The sequence below is a fragment of the Orbicella faveolata genome, unplaced genomic scaffold (genome assembly GCF_042242905.1).
Source record: "Orbicella faveolata isolate gen_17 unplaced genomic scaffold, um_ofav_v1 contig_13, whole genome shotgun sequence".
Classification (NCBI taxonomy): Eukaryota; Metazoa; Cnidaria; class Anthozoa; order Scleractinia; family Merulinidae; genus Orbicella; species Orbicella faveolata.
The window spans coordinates 11,045,001-11,052,500 of NW_028301540.1; the positions used below are offsets into that span (position 1 = coordinate 11,045,001).

Here is a 7,500-nt window from a genome sequence, read left to right on the forward strand (position 1 = left end):
TTGTTTTATATTTTATATGTTAACGAACAACACGACTTTGGGTTGCCTTTGTTTTGATTGCATTTGTTGATTTAATAGTTCCAGTCGAGACAGATACATGTAGCTCAGTCTTTATCCGGTCGAATATTGTTTGGAATCGGTGGAAAAGTACTCTTAAGGCAAGATCCATAAGGGTGAGCCTGAACCAAGGAACGGCAAGTTACATAAATACTGTCTACTTTATTCATCAGGGAAAATACTCAGATCAGTTGCACGTAGTTACAATAAACGAGCACGCGATTGCAAATGTTTGCTGATATTTGTCCTTCCAGTTTAAAATAATATTCGTAAAATATAGTTTTACAAATTAGCTTTCGCTTTAGCATTACCAGTTAATGTGAGAATGTTTAGCACGAAATTTGAAGGCTATAAATGTAAATGTTTTAGTACTACTAAACTTGTGAGTCTACGGAACTGGCGCAGCTTGACGCTGTCACGCAAGGTGTCAACAAATCATAGTTTGTACAGGGGACCTCTTAAACTGTCATGGACTTTGACGCTATGATATATCTATCTGTAAAACCTCGTTTGTCGATGAAAAACGTTGATTTTAGCAATAGACAGAGGCTGAAAGTCAGCTAGTGAAACCACATATTTAAGGTATAAATACTATGAAGGCGTCGAACGTACCCTCATAATCTTTGATAAACTACTAGTTGTAAATGTAATTATAGGTATAAAGGAAGACATAGCCTGAGATGTCTGTCACATGCCGTCAGCTTCCGCCCTCAGCTTAATCCCCGGGCGGGAGATGACTGACATTTCAGGCTAGGAAACACAGTTTTAGGTGAACGTTTTGCACGCTAGGTGTACAATTATATTCTTAACAATTCATCGCGCTTGGCACTGACATTTTGTACTTGATATTTACTATTATTGAGAACGATGAAACGTTTAAAAAAATATCCCTATTGAAAGGAAAATCATCTGGAATCCATTCAAGATTCTGAAGATGGTAGAAGTTCATGTTTGGCATCTTAACACCGTTTTTAATGCGAAGTACTATTGAGGTTAGAATGTTGGCAAAGATACTTCAAGTAAGCAAAATGCTGGTTCCTGATCGAAAATGTGGCCCTCAGATTTCATTATGTTTGCCAGCTGGACGCATTATGACGACATACCAAAAGACCGTAACCAAATCTGTTAAACTTTTCATTGTTAACTCCGTTAACTTCGTGTAGGGGTAGCTGGGGGGCGTTATAAACTCTCTCGCAGTGTAGGTGAGGCAAGTGGCCCTTTGAAAATACTAAGAAATTTCCTCTTGCCCACTCCTCGGAGATTACTTTGGTACCTACTATGTTTTGGTCCTTTGCATATTCTAGGGGGTAGGGGAAAGTTTTGTTCTTTGATCGCAACCTCGAAAATAAAGATGGCGTCGTGTGTCGTGACTTTCTTCTAGACGGCACAATTCTGTACTTAGAACCAAAACACACCTTTGCAGATATTGAAATGGTAGGCAATGAGCATCAAGAAGACGATGGTTAAGAGGGTGATAATGACTTAGAAGCTATGATATCGTCCTTCAGGTTGCATCAAGATCTGAATCAAAGGTCTTCCTGAATAGATATAAACCAAAACCGCACCACGGAACACTGTGGACAAGTTCAAATGGACTTTCTCCTCTACAGTATGGAAATATGGCTAGTTCAACCAAATGTACCGCTTATTAAAATTAGCATTCTCTTCTAGAGGAGTTGTTTTGGTGTTATTTATATAAATGTTTCAGCTGACTTTTGCGTTCTGGATATACACATTCTGGTATATTTGGATAGTACAAATGTACTTTTGGAGAACGCTTATATCCAAGTCACTATTTTCTCATGAACACGATCCTTTATGTCGTTCACCTATTTATAATTAACTGAAGCTTTCTGACTTAAGTACTTAAACTTTTTGAGACACTTGTGTTCATACAAATTGATCCCAGAGTTAAAGGAGCTTCGTCACTGCTTAGGCATCTTGAAATTTCAACTCAAGTTCGTAATATGTAAATGTAAGTGTAAAAAAGAAAAATGTAAATCTTATTTATAGTAGTCGTGCACTCAGCTATACACGCACTAAGCTTAGCTAGTTTACAGGCATGCCACTGGAACAAAGGAAACAAATATTTCAAATAAACGTAACATAGTTAAAATCCCAACTGGCATGCACGGGGCAGACCAGTTGGCTCTTTACAAAGCGTGACCGAGGGACTACCGAGAAACAAATCCCGCTAGTGGCAGGGTGGAGGCCTTGAACTTGGGACCTCCAGATTACAACACTGGCGCCCTAAACCACTCGGCCGCGCTGCCTCCACCAATCCGTAATCCAATGTAATCCGCGCTAATCTTTAATGATATATATATTTTTTGTGTTTTTCCATCTTAGTAGCGTACTTTATTCAGGTCTCCTACAATTTAAAGTTGATTCTGTACGCCGCCAAGATCGAACTCAAAATAACTTGACTGAACTCCTCAGTTTAACACGCGGAAATTGAGATTCACTTTTGCATGCTTCTTAGAAAAGAAATGTCGTCAAGATTTGGTCAGTAAAAGTAGTTTACGCCGGTTTCCCTACTTTACAACGTTTTGTTTTTGGCTATCAGTCTTTGTATCAACCAATGGACGAATTCCATAAATCTCAATACCAAACGAAATCAGTGTTCAACGCCCGATTGCATTGTCAGTCACGGTAGTTTTCTGACTTTTCTGACTTCCATCTTACAAATTATTCTTATGCAATCTGCAGTAAATTAATTTTGCCCCAAAAAATTCTACAAAGCAGTGTGAGACTAAACACAAAGTCCACAACACGGCAAAGTTTGAGCAACAGCCTAATCGATGATGTTAAATTTCATTGAGATCACAGCAGGGCGCCGTTAAAGTTGAACTTATTTTCATTTCTAGGAACCTATTATGGAAGCTCCGAATCAGAAAGCAATAGTCCTTTTATCCGTCACGCTTACACTGACCTTAAGACACATGTAAGAAAGCTGGAAACTAGGACCCCGAACACACTAATCCGTTTTCGTATGAAAACGGATACTTTTTTTGATGCATTTTCGTGTATCACAACCGAAAACGCTGATGAAAACGGAGGCTTTCGAAAACGCATCTTTTTTAGCGTGGGTAGGTGAAAACGGAGGCTTTGGAAAACGGTGCCGAGAAAAGCGTCATATACTATCGTTTCCATCAGCGTTTTCGAGGAGCTTTAGACGAAAAACGTATCGAAAAGTATGCGTTTTCGAATGAAAGCGATTTAGTGTGGACAGGTGAAAACAAAACGAAAACGCTACTGTGGTCGACAATACTTTGCTTCGTGTTCGTCGAGACGAAAACAGATTCTTTTAGAAACGCATTGGTGTGATCGGGGCCTTATAAGGCAAAATAGTTCGTCCTCACCATGGCCTTGACTTTTATAGATCCTGATCACAAATGCAAACCGCCAAAATCTCACGTTTTGTGGAGCATTGTTAACTCACGGTATTGCCTCTAATCTTACGGTCAAACAGGATACCTTGAAATGACCAAAATTCTGCAAAATTTTCTGATAGAGCTAATTGGTAATTAGGAGCACTGGAGCCAGTGAAATAAGAAATATAAACGAAGCCTTTCATATTGAAGTTGCAGTTGTTTGTACTGAAATGTAGAAGTCACTCTTAAATTATTGATGTGTGCTCAATTTGCGAAGTAAAGTAAATATCTTCATTAGCTTTTTCAGTCTACTGAAGGGCTCAAGTATAACTTAAACAGTATCCAATGTCATTTGATTTGTTACTTGTTTAATACTTATCTTTTGCTTTCAAGATATAAAGTAATGTTGTAATTACTTTCTCCTCTACACAGTTTTGAGTGTGAGAACTAAACATGGTCGAAGCTCTGAATAAACAGGAGACATGGAGTTCAAAGTTCGACTTTATACTGGCTTTGATGGGGTTTTCTATAGGCTTCGGAAATGTTTGGCGGTTTCCTTATCTGTGTTTTAAAAATGGTGGAGGTAAGGTTTTCTATTATGTTCTCAGTTTCATTTTGCTTTTACTTCTACTAAGTCAGTCATGCAGGAAATAAATGGTTCTGCTGCAGTAGCGGAACATTATTCGAGTAAAAACTCTTTTGAGTGCAGTTTTCTAATAAATATTTTATCATTATTTCAGATGTTTATGGAGTTAAAAATTGATCATTGCCATATCACGTGCTTTCAAATTTTAAGGTTGCTTTCTCATTCCTTACCTAATTTGCCTGGTTGTGGCCGGTGTTCCGGTTTTGATTATGGAAATCGGTTTGGGACAGTACACGAGTGAAGGCGGGATCACTGCATGGAAGATCTGTCCTCTTTTTCAAGGTATGAGTTGGTGAAGAATACTTTATTTTCTACATCTCCGCCCTATATTCTTAATCTAAGGCCAGGGTCCCAGTAGAAACTAAGCCTGGCTACATTTCATTTGCAACGGAACACAAATTTAAGATTTTTCTGCAAACAATTTGGTATACCATTTCATTGTTATCGGAACCTGATGCTTCTATGACAGCCATGTTTTTTTTCCTCACCAGGTATTGGCTACGCAGGCGTGTTAGTCATGCAGTATATCAATATTTACTACACGGTGATTTTGGGTTGGGCCCTGTTTTACATGTTTGCGTCCTTTCAGTCAAGGCTTCCTTGGTCACATTGTGGAAATGAATGGAACACTCCAAACTGTGTGGATTACAGCGAAAATGGCACTCATTCCGGAATGCACAAGAACCATTCAATAGCAAATAAGGTGTCTGCAAGCCAGGAATATTGGGAGTAAGTAATAGTTTATTTGATAACAATATTATGAAATAATTGCATGTTATTTTCTTAATACCTAAAATGTTATCGAGGGCGAGTGCGTACCTGAGCCCACCTGGTTCCCTGTCATTTGCGGCTTATAATATCCCGTTCCTTTGCGCGCATAGCACTGTACTCCTCTCAGACCTTAAAGACAAAACGAAGGCACTGCCGGTTTTTTTCCGGCGCTATGGTTTAAAACGTTATTGCTGTCCGAAAAAGCAATGTCATTGACCAAACAAAGAGACGACCATCTCAAATATCATACCTCTAGTCTGAAGAACAACTTTTACTCGCTATTTATTGGTACCAAAGCTGTCTGGTGCGTTAACAAATTGACGGTTGCATCTTTTCTTTCTCGTAATAGCTACAGAGTTTTACGACTATCTGGCGGTTTGAGTGAACCAGGTCAAGTGAACTGGGACCTAGCATTGTGTCTGTTGTTAGCTTGGATCATTTGTTACTTATGCGTGTGTAAAGGAGTCAAATCCAGTGGAAAGGTGACAGTTCGTTTTGTTTAAAATTGCATTTTAGTTTGTTAAAAAAATTCACAGATGACGTACAAAATGTCCAGGTGAAGCAACGCAATGCAACGCAGAGCAACGGCGGTTTTAAAATGGTTTCAAAAAGTGAAACAGAACATACGCGAAACCTTTGTGGTATAAATCGTTTACTTAATATTGGCAACATGGATAGGCCATTACAAATTAATTTTTGGGATTTTTAACAAGATTACGACATTTTTTAATTTATAAGACATGTTTCGATGTTACTAACATCATCGTCAGTCACAGAATATTTGAAAAACCGTTAGGACTATATAACAACTAGGCGAAACATGCATAATTAACTATGATTAAGTGACAAAAATTAATAACAAATTTGAGTGTGTTACAAAGTGTTTGAAAGAATATAAAACCTAAAGCGTAAGTGTCAGGTTGACGTGATGAAATTGTTGATTTAAATTGGGCTTTTCCCAATTTATATGCATAGCCTCCTTAAGTTTAAGTTGAAATTTGGTAGGGGCGGAATCAAGGATTTCAAAACAATCCGCAGAGCAAGATTGAGGACAACGTTCTGAGCTTTGTTAGTGTTTGAAGATGTGTGAGGATTTGTCTGAAGAGAGATGTTCACGGACGCGTGTGGAAAAATGACGACCAGTTTCGCCGATATTGCAAGCATTACAACAAGCACAAGTAAATTTGTTTTTTTGTATTTAAGGCGGTACGATGGACGCAGTGCAATGTCCACCGACCATAGAGGCATACATGAAAGGACAAAACAAGTACCGCCAAGGAAGGGGAGCACCTTCATACGAGGCCGGCTCGCCAAATTCGCCGGGGAGTCGTACCCCGCCCCACCATAAAGAGAGGAAAGACAATAGACACGGTTTAAAACAGTAACCCATGCAATAAAAGCGAAAAAGCGAAAGACTAGTTAAAAAGACTAGCTCAGTACATCCAATAAAGGCGACCAGGACTAGAGAAAGAGACCAAAGACTTCAATACATGTGATAAAAGCGAAGAAACCCGAAGAAGCAGTTAAAAACGCTAACCCAGTGCATCCAATAAAGGCGACCACGCTTAGGGAAGAGGGACACGGCCAACGACGCCATTAGCACCCCATTGACGATGGAAAAAGCGACGACGACGCTGGGAGAGGAAACGCTTGAAATACAGAGGCAAATAGAAATTTGCCCTGGACTTGAGACAAGCCAGGAGCCTGAGAGCAGTGGGTGGCACCGAGCGAAAGCGATGGTCGTTCCGTTGCCAGACCAAAAACTTACAGAGATTTAATAGGTAGGGGAAAACACGAGGAACACAAAGAAGCTCGTCGCTGCTAAAGCCAAAGAGCATGTGCCGCACAGTTATGGAGGGAGCCAAGGGGGAAGCCCGAAGAAGCAGAGATTGAACAAAGCCAATGCCACTCTGGATGAGAGGACACGAAAAGAAGAGATGTTCAGAGGACTCCATGTGATAACCGCAAAAACAATTGGTAGGCAGGTTGCAACCGAAGGAGGATAGCCGTTCAGTGGTGTACAAGACCCCATGAGCTACTTTCCAATTCAGATCAATGACTTGTCTGTCCAAGGGCAAGAAAAACAGAGACTTCCAGGTTGAAGGCCAGTCGAGGTCACCAAAGGATGGTCTGAATTTGGCAACACAATGAGGCCGACAAGGATGATTGAGGAGACTCAACTGGTAACACAATTTGCAAGAGAAGGAAGATGCCGGAAGATCACATTTTCGGCCAGAGAGCGTACAACCAAGCCATTTGGAGAGGCTGAGCCATTCAGGGCTTTCCACGCATTCAGCACGGCAGCATAAAAGGGAGGAAGCCCAGCGGGAGAGAAAACCGAAGGCGCCGAAAAGACACTCATGGGGTCTATTCCAAAACGGTAAAAAAAGCAGGTCATTAAAGAGACCCAGCTGTTCGGGGAACACAGATAACGGCGGATCCATTGCACCAAAAGAGCATTAACTTTAAGAGCAACTTTAAAAGCCACCCTTGGAACGGTCATGGATCACTACATTGCGAGCCACAAGGTCACGCTTCCCACTCCAAAAGAATTTGAAGATGATCGAGTTGAGCTCAGCAAGGACCTAGGGCGGCATATGCACCAATGAGGCGACATACCAGATCCTTGACAGAGCGAGGGCATTAATAACA

General features: G+C 40.4%; 2 pseudogenes across 1 annotated transcript in view; one reads left to right on the top strand and one right to left on the bottom strand.

Annotated features, from left to right (window-relative positions):
- LOC110062677 (sodium- and chloride-dependent taurine transporter-like) overlaps nt 1-7,500 on the top strand; it is a 41,101-nt pseudogene that overhangs the window by 1,848 nt on the left and 31,753 nt on the right. The window contains exons 2-5 of the transcript XR_016205966.1: nt 3,864-4,014; nt 4,228-4,359; nt 4,569-4,806; nt 5,198-5,330. The product of XR_016205966.1 is annotated as a sodium- and chloride-dependent taurine transporter-like (transcript). The remainder of the gene's footprint in view (nt 1-3,863; nt 4,015-4,227; nt 4,360-4,568; nt 4,807-5,197; nt 5,331-7,500) is intronic.
- LOC149114976 (uncharacterized) lies at nt 6,170-7,445 on the bottom strand (annotated as a pseudogene).